Genomic DNA, 12094 nt, shown 5'->3' with positions numbered 1-12094 from the left:
ATTCTGGATCCATGTTATAATAAATATATAGAAGCAATAGAAATTCTGACCATATTATTCTAAGACAATTCACATTAGAAAGCTTTAATATTTTGGAAGAAATTTAGACTCCATAATTTCTGATACAGAAGAATCAAAATCTTTCTTTTCAACCAAGCAAAAACTATTCACCTTTGCTGTGCAATCAGTCTAACTCATTGAAATTTTACAATTATGGTCAGCATTATTTGGTATCATAAAATATGGGCTGTGTTGCTCCGTTCTTACAGTTTCATATCACCTTGCTATATAATCTTAGGTTTCTATATTGTCATTTCTGATCGGTTTCAGCAGATCGTTTTGAGTGTTTTTCTAAAATGTAAACCTTGACTACTTTATGTATCACCACTTACGTATTATCTCTCAGTTAATATTCCATTGAGTCTTTTTTGTTTTCGTACTGCACATAATGTTTTTATATGCTCTATAATCCAGTGTATGCTGTTTCGCCAGGCTCAAATAGTGTTCAAAGTTGTGTGTCATTTTCAGTCATTAATTTGTTGACTTTTTAATTTGCTTAAAAATACGCTCAGTTTATTTTTGTATTATTCCCTCAGTAGGAATAGAATAATTTTGTTACAGTCCCTTGACCTAAAGCAGCCAAGAGGAAACTAGTATTACAGTCCTGTGCATAAATGTCTAGAGTTGTCATTTTCATGTTTTAAAAACTCTCTAAGTGCAATTCCAGCACATTATATACTGCCACATTATTAAGACATGCAACCTGCTGTTGTGATCTACCCTCTCTGTATCTGGAATCTGTGCTTTTGAACAGCTTTGTAGATCTGTTTTCCCGCAGAAAGTATTGGTGTGAACTTGTAGAAAATGCAAAAATCCTGCCCACAGTAAACAAAACCAAAATTTAACACCCTCATTCCCCCCCTAAAAAAACCAAACCAAAACGAAAAAAAATCCCCACCACACCAAAAACCCGAACCCAAACACAACAACCAGCAAGGTTGAATTAATTCTGGCTTAAGATTTTGATGAAGACAAGTGCAGCTCAGTTAACTGACCATGTACAAGTTTGTCTTTAATATTTTCTTCCTTGGTAGATATGTAATTGTTTTATTCAATTGTCAGCTGTATATATTTTAGGATCCCAGAAAAGTTACTTCATTAATGATGGACAAATCACTTTTTCGTTATGAACAGGAAAAAGTAAGTTTGCTAAGCAGAGTCTGCAATACTTTGCTGGTCATAGAGCTGTTGCTAAGAAACAATGGTGATTTTACTTTCATGAATATATTTTTCATTAAATCTGAGCAATAAGCCTGATAACTTTGGATCTAGCTAATGTTTTTAAAGCAGAATTTAAAGTGTTGTTCCTTCATGGTGATATTCTGCTCACTTCAGAATATAATGGATTAAAAAATAAATACGATTTCAATGAAATATCGAATAAGAGGAAATGAAATAAAATGAAAGCCTTAAAAATTGATGGAAAAATACCAAACAACAGGAGGTGTACTTAAAGGATGAACATATCTTTTATTACTATCAGACTCAATTAGAAACCAGCTGATAAGTCCTTTCACTTATTCTTGTTGTATGGGAGACCTCTGACATAGCTAACTTCTCCTTTTTTATTGCTTTTCAAAGTCTAATTTCCCTTGATAATAATCACTTTGTCAAGTGACAGAAAAAGTAATTAAAAATGTTCATAGCTAACTCATCTCTCTGCCAATAAACTAAATAGCTAAACTGTTGAAGAATGACAACAATAACTAGCCTCTTTATGAATAATGGAAAACTGGTCTTATATTATTTGTCCCAGTAGAGATCGTGGTGGTAGTATTGATTTCAGCGCAATCAGACTGCAATGATTCAGAATTATAGCTATTGTTCTATTGAATGCTGATGAAAGCATAAATATAGCTATTGGCATTACAAGATGATAGCATCTTCCTGAAACTGCTCTGTTTTGCTGGACTGAAAGGGAAAATTAATCCAGGCAATCATAAGGTACGTTAACCTGAAAAAAAAAATCTTTTATTTTTTTTAAAAAGTAATTGAGTACCAATTTCTTTCTTGTGAAAAGAAGAGCTGGATATTGTGACCTTTTAAAGGACACTGAGTAATTGGTCTATATATTTTTCTTCATTCCTCTAGACAAATGTACAAAGCTAAGATAACTGACTTTTTGATCTCAAAGCTTAATCATTGTCTCAACCTCTCGTTTGAAAGTTACTGTGTCAGATACGATATGTAACAAAAATTACTATGAGAAAATTTTGTCTTTATCTTCTAATATCACTAGGGAATGCAGTGCAGTCTAAATCAAAGTCTTAGTCATTCTCAAGACTGAAGGAGAACAGGTACATTAAAGAAACAATGCTTCTTTACACTGTAAAGTAAACAACAACAATAGCAGAAATATTTTAGATTTGCAACCAATCATAGCAAATAGAACTTTTGGTTGTCTCACTGAGACAAATATTTATCTTATATAGGTGTTATGCAAACAAATGGTAAATGTACTGCTTAAAATCTTTACATATACCAATGCAATTATACTTACTGTGTTAGCTGAAGTTAGAGCTTACATGAATTACTTTTCTTGGAATTCTCAAAATCTTTGCTCAAAAAGTCAATGGAGTTTGGCAGATCTACCGTGCTATGAGAATTTCTATGTGTACAACACTAAACAACATACTTTCAATTTGTTGGTTTCTTAAAAGAGTCCCAAATGTATCAGTAAATACTTGTTATTCTCTCTCAAAATTGGTCTGCTTGTCCTTACAAAATGTTCATTTGATTTTTGGTTAGTCTTCAGTAAGTTTATACACATACTCACACACAGGGTGTGACCATTGGGGTGGAATAGATGTACTATGAATTGGTTAAGCAAGTCAGGTAAAATGTTCTCTAACCCCAAAATCTCAAGGAAGATGACATATTATTGAAAAAAGAAAAAGTGGAAAAAATAAAGGTTGTTTTAGTAATTGCAATCAGCCTGAAGACAGGGATGTAAAAGTAGCTGATTAACCATGGGAAGATGTAAAGTTTACTTTGTGTTTCTGAAGCCATATTTTTGGAGAGTATTCCATGCAATCAGTTTAGAAGTCTATGGTGTAAACCTTTATAATAATATTTATAATGATAAATAAATAAAAGAGAGAACTTCTGCTACAGCACCATGCTTTGTAGATTAGAGGAGGGGCAAAGGTTAGTGCCCTCTGTGTGAAGACAGGTTGTATATAACAACACAGGAAGAAGCAGGGAAATTTGGAAAGAACATGATACAGTAAGAGAAAGGTTTTCTTTACTTTCTCTTTTCTTGTTTCCCCCATCTCTTCAATTTCACACTTCACTCGACATACATAATAACAAAGCTCTGGAGTACAGCAGAGGATACATAGAAATTGTTTACATTTCCTGGGTGCTCTGTTGCTAAGACTACAGAAGGTGCATGTGAAGGAGTAAAAACACTGAAAAGAGTAAAGGTACAGGGTATTATACTGAAGATCTGCCTTGACGGGAGAAGTTCAATATATCGTTGTCTTTAGAAAATAAATAAATAAATAAAAAATAATTTAGGAAATCCTCAGCAGAATTTCTGTGTGGGTTGCAATTGTCCCAATTGTTCTAAAATTCTCAAATTGCTTCAATTTTGGTTCCGGATTTTATTTCCTCCTCCCTGGCTAGACAGTGCTATAGCTGGCAGACCCCAGCAGCTCTCAACCTCCTCGTACAATGTCTCAGTTTGAGACAATTTAGAGGGATGTAGACCTCAAAAGCAAGTCTCCTCCCTTGGATTCAATAACACCATTTTTTCCAACACAGAGAGAGAAACCAAATACACCCACATGTATGTGAATAAACCTCCCCTCTTTTCCAAGAAAAATGCTAATAACAATACTGAAAATAGTGGGTTAAACCAGCTGGTGAGGAGAATATTCCCAAGCCTTGATCACCAGACCAAATTGAGGTGGCACCCAGCCTCTCCCACCCGGGAAAAACACGTGGCCACAGGACAGAGACAGGATGGCCGCCCTTCCCTGGGGCCCTAACCCTCACTCATGCCCAGAAAACCTGGCAAGAACAGTTGGAAAATCATTGCTGGCAGGAAACAGCAGATAGCTGGGATTTGATACCGGCAGACACTTGTGGGGCACTGGAAGGAGGCTGCAGAGCTGGTACAGGCAGTCAGGGCAGGGTTGTGGACCCCCCAGGCAACTGGAGGACCTGCAAGACACTAGTTGGATCCAGTGATGAGACTTGGTTTTTGCAAATTCGGTGTTCACTGGTCAAAGCAGCAGTTGTAGTCCTGCCAAAATGGTGTTAACAATCTGGATCTATAGTGGTGGTCAGAGTTATATATGCTCAGGCTCAGGTGGAAACACCTTCAGGAAGTCCCCTGGGGGGGGAGTTTTACACTGGAGGATGTAATAATGTGAGTCACAGGATATTTCAGGAGTCTTTGACACCTTCTGAGATGTTGCAGCTGTCTCTAACACAGTGCAGCTGAGTCCATTGTGGCCCACTATGGCTCATAAAAGACAGATGAAAACCTTCAGGCTAGGTGTGAATATTCTGAGGATTTATTACAGCTGAGTGATCTGCTTAAGGAAAAAGAAAAACAACCCCACCTCAGGGGAGTTTGTCTCTTTCCTATCTTGTTTAACACCCAGCTTGTACCCTGAGGATGTGCATGCCTTCAGCCCCTGACCTGGGGGGCCACTCTGCACATTGTCAGCAAAGCACACTGCTGATTGAGCCATAAGCACCAATGGTCCAGTCTCTTACAGCACCTGGGCAGGCACTGCAGGTAGTCACATGTCTGAGTCATTAATCACTAGCAGTTCAGTCTCTTTAAAGAAGGCAAAACACCAAAAAACCAAAAAGGCATATCCGGGGGGAAAAAAAAAAAAAGAAAAGGTGGATATCAGAATTTTTGTGTAACCCAGGACACACCTTCCTCTGATGGTTTCTACCACTGATTCAGAAGCACATGGGAGCCATTCACCCCTTTTGGTGCATTTTAGTGGTACATATACTAAAACTTGAGTGGTTTTAGTATATGTAACTGCAACTGTAAGTAAATTTTTTGTCCACCTACCTCAGGAAAATTGCATCCAAACCATAGATACTGGTTTGGAGCCTTTATCACAACTGTAAAGGAAAAGATGTGCTCTCCTTCATGCTAGGAATATTTCTGGAAGATTGTGTTTTTCACGGAAAGAATTGTAGTATATTTCACAACAAAGCTGCAGGTCACAGATGAAGCCTTTTATACCAGAAAATTGTCTGACAGAACAGCTTGTGCAGGGAAAGAAGTAGATCTCCCCAAGGGAAATCTCTAGCCAGGAATCAAATACCTCTTTGGTTTTGTTTGTTTGGGGTTTTGTTTGGTTTTCTAAATGGTGAATCTGATGTATCTGTTGAGATAGATTGAAGAAGTTCTAATAATTACAAAAAAAAAAAAAAGGAAGAAGTTTTTTAACAGTGGTGGGAATCAAAGAAGGTGGCAAAAGGAGAAGACATCAGAGTCCTATGTTTGCCATGCAATTAGGTGCCTCTCCACAGAATAAATTGGGTTTTATAATAAGTAATGTGTTTTCAGCATGTTAAATAGTAGACATAGGGTGTAAGTTATCCCATGTTATCTTTGTTTTCTAAAGCCCTACTACTGTTCTGAAATATTTCTTAGCCTTTGGTATAATCTGAAGTCAAACAATAATATTTTACTGCAAAAACACTGAAACAGGGAAGCTGTCTCTTCCTTCCTCTCTTTGGCAATGTTATAAGCTAAAGGTGCTATTAATGTAATACAACAAATCTAGACATCAGTTTCTGTTAACACTAAGAAGATCTAACTCCTTTGCCAGGTGCTGGGTGGAGCACTCTGCAGATTTCTCAGACTGCTCTTAATTTCTTCTTGAAAGTGAGGTTGATCAAGTCCTGTCTTATACTACTGTGCTGTGTAACGTTTCCTCTGCAAATTTGTGTGTGGTAAGTCAAGGATAAGCAAAACACTGGGATTCTGATGGCTTAATGGCACAAAAGAAAAAAAAAGCTCTGGTATTGTTTTTCAACATTTGGTAAAAAAAAGAGAAAATATAAGATTTATCCAGCAGGAGAGGCTAAAAGCAGAGGATAGAACTAGAATTGAATAGAATTTTGAGTTATGAAAAAAATTAGTGTAATTCAACAATGGAGAGTGCAAGTCTCCATAGAACTATGGCAATTAGATTTCTAGAATGCATGACCCATGAGAAAAGACTTAAAGAAATAAGGTTGTTCAGTCTAGAAGTCTTTAGAAGTCTAATAATGAGGGAAGAGCAGACAATTGTTTCCATGAAAAACATCTAAAGAGGAAGGGATAGGTATTCTCTGTGCGTTTATGGAAAAATTCAACAAGGACAGGTTAGCCACTATGAAAATCCACTTAGAAAGGTTGGTAAGTCTGAAAATGGATTGAATGGGTATATTGTCAACCTAGTTGCTGGAACTGCTTAAAAAGAAGTTAAACAAACTAGAAGAAAAAGTAATCCTGATGCATGTAATTGTTTATATGTGACAGATTTCCTTTAAAGGACACATGGTGGGGAGGATAAATTTACTCTTTGGAGCAGCCTGCAACCAATTCTGTTTACGTGTTTGATCCTTTTTATTGTTGTTGTTCCAAGTTGGCCCATTGTTAGTGCTGAAGTATTGCGGTACAAATAAAATAGATGCTCTGACTTTCTAGTGTGTTACACAATCTTCAAACAAGATGTTTCCTACTTACCACTATGTAAGTAGGAAAGAAACTACACTACAGTCAGTAAAGTAGACTGAAAATCAGTTTTGTTTAGTGCCTGAAGGGCTTAGGTTTTAACAGTAGAGCACATTAAAGCTGCCTGAAAAAAAAAGAAGTCTAGTTCTTTTCTTTGTTTTCACAACATAGGGAGAAATTATTTCTTTTTCAGTGGAGCACAAGGACAATAATATCAGCTGGCAATATCCAGCTTTCACCTTTCTTACTCTACATAATGTTGAACTTTCAAAAAAAAAAGGCAAAGCTCTTGAAATTTTATTTCTTTAGTCTATTTAAAGAGCATGTTAGTCACAGCAGCAGGTCAAAAGATGTAAGAGCTTCAACGTTGCAGCTAGAGTAGTTGTGCTGTACAGTCACCCACTGTTGTGCTATTTATGAATAGTTTGTAATTTAAACATAGCTGGAGAATTTCACTGGAAAAAAAAACATGCATAAAACCAACAATGAACAATTTGTATAGAGCGCTTTCTTTAAGAACATATGATACTCTCTCCCCTCTATCAGTCCAACTGGTCCTTATCTACTGACAGCTTTATAAGGAGAGGGACATTAACTTCCCTAAAGGAAGTGTCTGTATCCAAATAGTTAGACTTTCATGCTGTTAAATAAACTATTGTACAACCTTTCAAGAATTAACATATAGATCATTCTTCTCTCCCTTTGCACTCCACTCCAAACTGCCATTACACCATAAATCTACCTTGGCATAGCACTGGTCTCTGTTGATTCTTTGAAGTCTACTTGCTCTTGGTATGCAACACTATTTTATTGGCATGTAGAAAAGATTTTTATGACCTAAGGGAATAAATGATTCTGCGTGATGCTCAAAACTGTGTAGAAAATCTCTTTTCTGTTTTTTCAAGCAGAATTATTGAGACTTCACAGAGGGCACCATGGAGATTTTCAATTTCATATAGATTATGAATAATTTATGAACAAACAGTGCAGTAGTTGAGTTTTATTTAAGTTTTGCCTGATGTAACTTTCAGAAAAGGGAATTTTAGAAATAGCATGCTGCATCATAGTTCTAGTGTCAAACATACCAGCATGTGCATCTTTTTTTATATTAACGTGCAGGTACAAATAATTAACAGGCTTAGCTATATTTTTTAATAATCATCTCCCTTTTTCTTTTCCTCAAATAATTCTGAGTGCTTCAGTTTACATTGAAAAATATAGCTTTGTTTGTTCAGATTTTATTGGACACGCATTACCTAATGATCCAGTGGACTCTTAATAATTATGTAGAGAGATAACTTTTGCATTATCTAAACACTCTCTTTTAAAGTCAATCCCTATGCGATCTATAACTGTGACTGATAAGTGAATTCATCAGTTATGTTGGACTATCTTTTGGAGACTAGGAAATTAGCCACGCTACCATTCACTTGATGTGGCTATGAACAGAAGGTAAATTTTCTCTCATTAAGTATTGATGAGTGAAATGTGCTTTGAGGACCAAACATATGTCCTGCCTTCCTTGGATCCACACTATACAAGATTGATCGGATGAGTGGTATGAAACACAAAAAATGTGATGTACATCATAGGGTAATGATTTTTTAAATTCCTTTTATTTTAAGTAATCCTTGTTCTACTCTGCTCCTGATGGGAGCAGTTTCCTCTACTTCCTCTATCAAGGGGAATTTCTGTGGACAGCAGGGGAAAGGTTTTTAAAAATCTTGTAGGGAGCTAAGCTGTTCAGCACAGACATCCCTGAAGCTTATGTAAGAAATCTTTTCTGGTTTTAGCTTGATTCAAGATTAATTTGGGATACAGACTTGCTTAATGCCTCCTGGAGGCCAACAGCATCATGTCTTTAATTAAGAAGTATTGAGAAGATTTAAAAATATGAATAGGGAATAACTAATAGTTTTCATTCAGCAAGAACATTGAAGAAGATAATAAAATCTCCTGTTAAGAGATCACATTGTCTTATCCTAGGAAGAGTACCTTCAAAAGGAAGAAACATCCTAGTTTTTATCGTAGGCCTGTGAGTGGGTCCAGTGTTCAAGGCCAGAGGAGAATGAAGAACATTTTTATGAAGTCTGAAATTGCAACCTTTTTCTCAGGCTAAGTTATACATAGCTGTATCTGTTCTGCTTGGTAGGTTGTGGTAAGCATGGGGCTCCAAAATTCAAGTATCTGCATTTTTTTTTTCATCCTTCTCAAAATCTAGGTTACAGCTTTGGTTCAGTTCAACTCTAGTAACTTCACTTTTCCCCTAAATCAAAGGAACATTTTTAAGAACCAAGAGGGGAGGGGGCATAGAAGTGTAATAATTATTTAAACTATTTGTGGGAGTGTTGATCCAGCCTCTTTTTTATTTTTTTAGTAGTTGTGGAAAGGACTTAGCTTTTCCTCCTTCATGAGGCAACCTTGCTGTTTGGCTTCTGGCTCATTGTGGGATGTGGGTGAGTTATTTTTCTGTCTATACTAATGTGCAATAACTTTTTACGGTGGTCAGTAGTTATTCATGAGGAAAAGGGCTGAGAGACAGCACTCTCAAAATATTTGTCATTCATTCTTTCCTGGGAAATTATTTGTGACTGAGATTATCAGGCATACCTGGCAGGGCCTGGATAGCAAGGCTGCAGCTGGCACAGACCACTCTGAAATGAAGCCTTGCAGGTGACATGCTAAGGTAGAGACACCCTTGGGGACTGCAGGTGGCGTGAGCTAGGACAAGATCATTCAGAATCATGGAACAGTGGATGAAACATAGCAAGAAGCACAATGGAGAAGCAGAAAGAAATCAATACACACAGAACCCCAACCTCCTGCACTACCCCTCGTCTCATTGGTGGGACTGGGAGAGGTTGAGTGTCACCACAGCAAAAAAAGGGCACACAGAAACTAGGGAAGAGAGAGATCATTCTTTTGTAGGATGCAGGTAGTCATGATTGTTTTGCCTGTGACAGTGACTGAAGAAATTCTTATTTCACTTCAGTGTACATTGCTGAGGCATTCATGTCACTTTTTAACTCATCTTATGCAGATCCTCATTTGAATCCATATAGATGTAAGATTTCTCTAGGTCTGTTTTTACAAAAAGTTGCTCTTTCTTCAGATGATGTGCTGTATATAAAATGGTCGGTGTGCTCTTTGATTTGTTGCTGCTTATGTGAGGATCAGTCATCAGAGCAGCATTTTTATGATCCAAATTATACTACAAAAATACATATAATTTTAATGACATAAATTTGAAAATATTATATTTGAAATTATTATTTGTATAGAAAAAGGTCAGGTTCATAGGTCAGAGATTTTAAATATAAATTACTTAAAGTAGCAAATCTGACAGTAGTTTTCTAAATTCAGCTACATTTTCTTCTGAGACAGTTCCAATGGCTTTATGGATTATGCTACTAAAATGCAAAAATTTCAGTTAAGCCAGAAATCTCACAAGCATTTGGACTATTCTACTTTATAATGTTATACAATAGCAGCTAAAGATAGATTGAGTTGTCTGTGTATTGAGAAATTCCATATTTTTAGTCAAGAATCCCCTCATTTTGGAAACCTGCTAGGGAAAAAAAAGTTGCTTATGTTATTGCCATCAGTAGCAGCATTCTTATAAAGTCTATTTTCTTTTCTTTGTTTTCTTCTCATCCTTTTCTATTTCAGCAAAAGCAGCACACACGGCATCATTTCACAGGATCCTACCTCAGGGATTTGATTTTAATTATTATCGTAGCAGATTTTTTCTTGAAAAATAATAGATTGGTTTGAGCTTTCTAGGTGCGCACTGCTTTTCAGAACTTCCTTTGCCATTTGTTTCAAATTAATTTATTTTCCAGCTGATAAGCTTTATTTGTGATTGACTTTTAACACTTGATTATACACTGAGCAAAGCCTGAACACTTCTTTCCTAATTAAGGAGTCCGGCTGACATGTGTCTCATGAGGAGTATAAGAAATGCATCTGATTTTCATGAAATAGCTAATTGTTTCTGCTCTAATATCTAATACTCAGGTGCTATTCATATAAATTACAAGTGGAAACCCATACCATGCTGTTTTGATGTCAGTGCCAATGATATCTAGAAGCATCTTTTTGCTAGAACTGCTTATTTTAAAAGAAAACATTATAGATTAAGTAGGGCATGCAGTGAATGATAGACCTAGGGAAAACTGAGACAGGAGGATGCAAGTTCATTGGTTTCATTGTGGTAAAAGAGCTGTGAAGAAGGCTCCGTGTTGATTTACATACAGCCTCCCACTATATAACCAGCACCTTGGACAAGCTTCCCTTCAGTTTAATCCTCAGAGCTTTTTATTGGGAAATTCTTGTGAGTTTGCTCCCCTTCCCACTGTCAAGAGGGCAGCACACTGCCAGTGGGCAGACTGAGCTGACAGAGTGCTACTGTGCTCAGCCAAAAGCTGCCAAGAGTTTGCAACTTCTTGCTAGCACTGGAATTCCTGATTTCACTTCTTTTATCTATGCCTCAGCAGTAAAGTCAGGAAAACAAACACCCGTCCTTACTCCAACATTCACTCTTAAATATCTACAATCATTTGACAGTGAGTAGCAGAACTGTTATTACTGGAGCAGATCACCTGCACGAGATATTTACCCTAGGAGACATTTAAACATCCTGATCTTTTAGTTTCTATTATAAGCAGGATGAATTGGTTTAAAAATTGAATGTGTTAGAGCAAGTAGTGAAACCTAGGCATGACACAGACATGACATAGGCCTTTAGATTAAGTACAGACATATGAGTTAGATTGAGTCTGAGGGCTGCTAAACTAACTGTGCTTGTCAAAGCACCTAATTATGATTGAGGATATGAGTAGATAACAGCTTGAATAAGAATGTTTACTATACTATTAGTTCAGGGCACACAAAAGAGCACCCTGTGTTATTCCAGTCAATGTCAGGGCTGATAACATCTCCTTAGGAAGAACACATCTATTCCCTCTTCTTCCTACATTTCTCTGATTCCTCATGTTTGCGTGATCTGATGAGCAGTGCCTTTCATCCTCAAACGCAGCTCACATGATGATAACTTTCTTCTTTCAGGAGTTATATTCCAACCCACAATCAGGAAAATATATATTGTTGTCTCATAGCTGCTCATAATGTTAGCATTTTCCTCATAATCTTTGTTTTATCAGTTAAAACCTGGAGTACACTGTGTACTGGGAGACTGTACTGCAGTATTGTTCCTCACAGGCTGTCATTTCTGGCAGTAGGATTCTTCCAGTTACCTATTCCACATAGTATGGATCAATTTTTTTGGGCCTGGGAAGGAAGACCTTACTGTATGTTGCCTTACTAGAGACGAGG

This window comes from Manacus candei, unplaced genomic scaffold (assembly GCF_025592945.1).
Source record: "Manacus candei isolate 608988 ecotype Guabito, Panama unplaced genomic scaffold, ASM2559294v1 h1tg000028l, whole genome shotgun sequence".
NCBI classification, from domain to species: Eukaryota; Metazoa; Chordata; class Aves; order Passeriformes; family Pipridae; genus Manacus; species Manacus candei.
The sequence above is the reverse complement of the archived record's forward strand: the minus strand, read 5'-3'. Positions refer to the sequence as shown.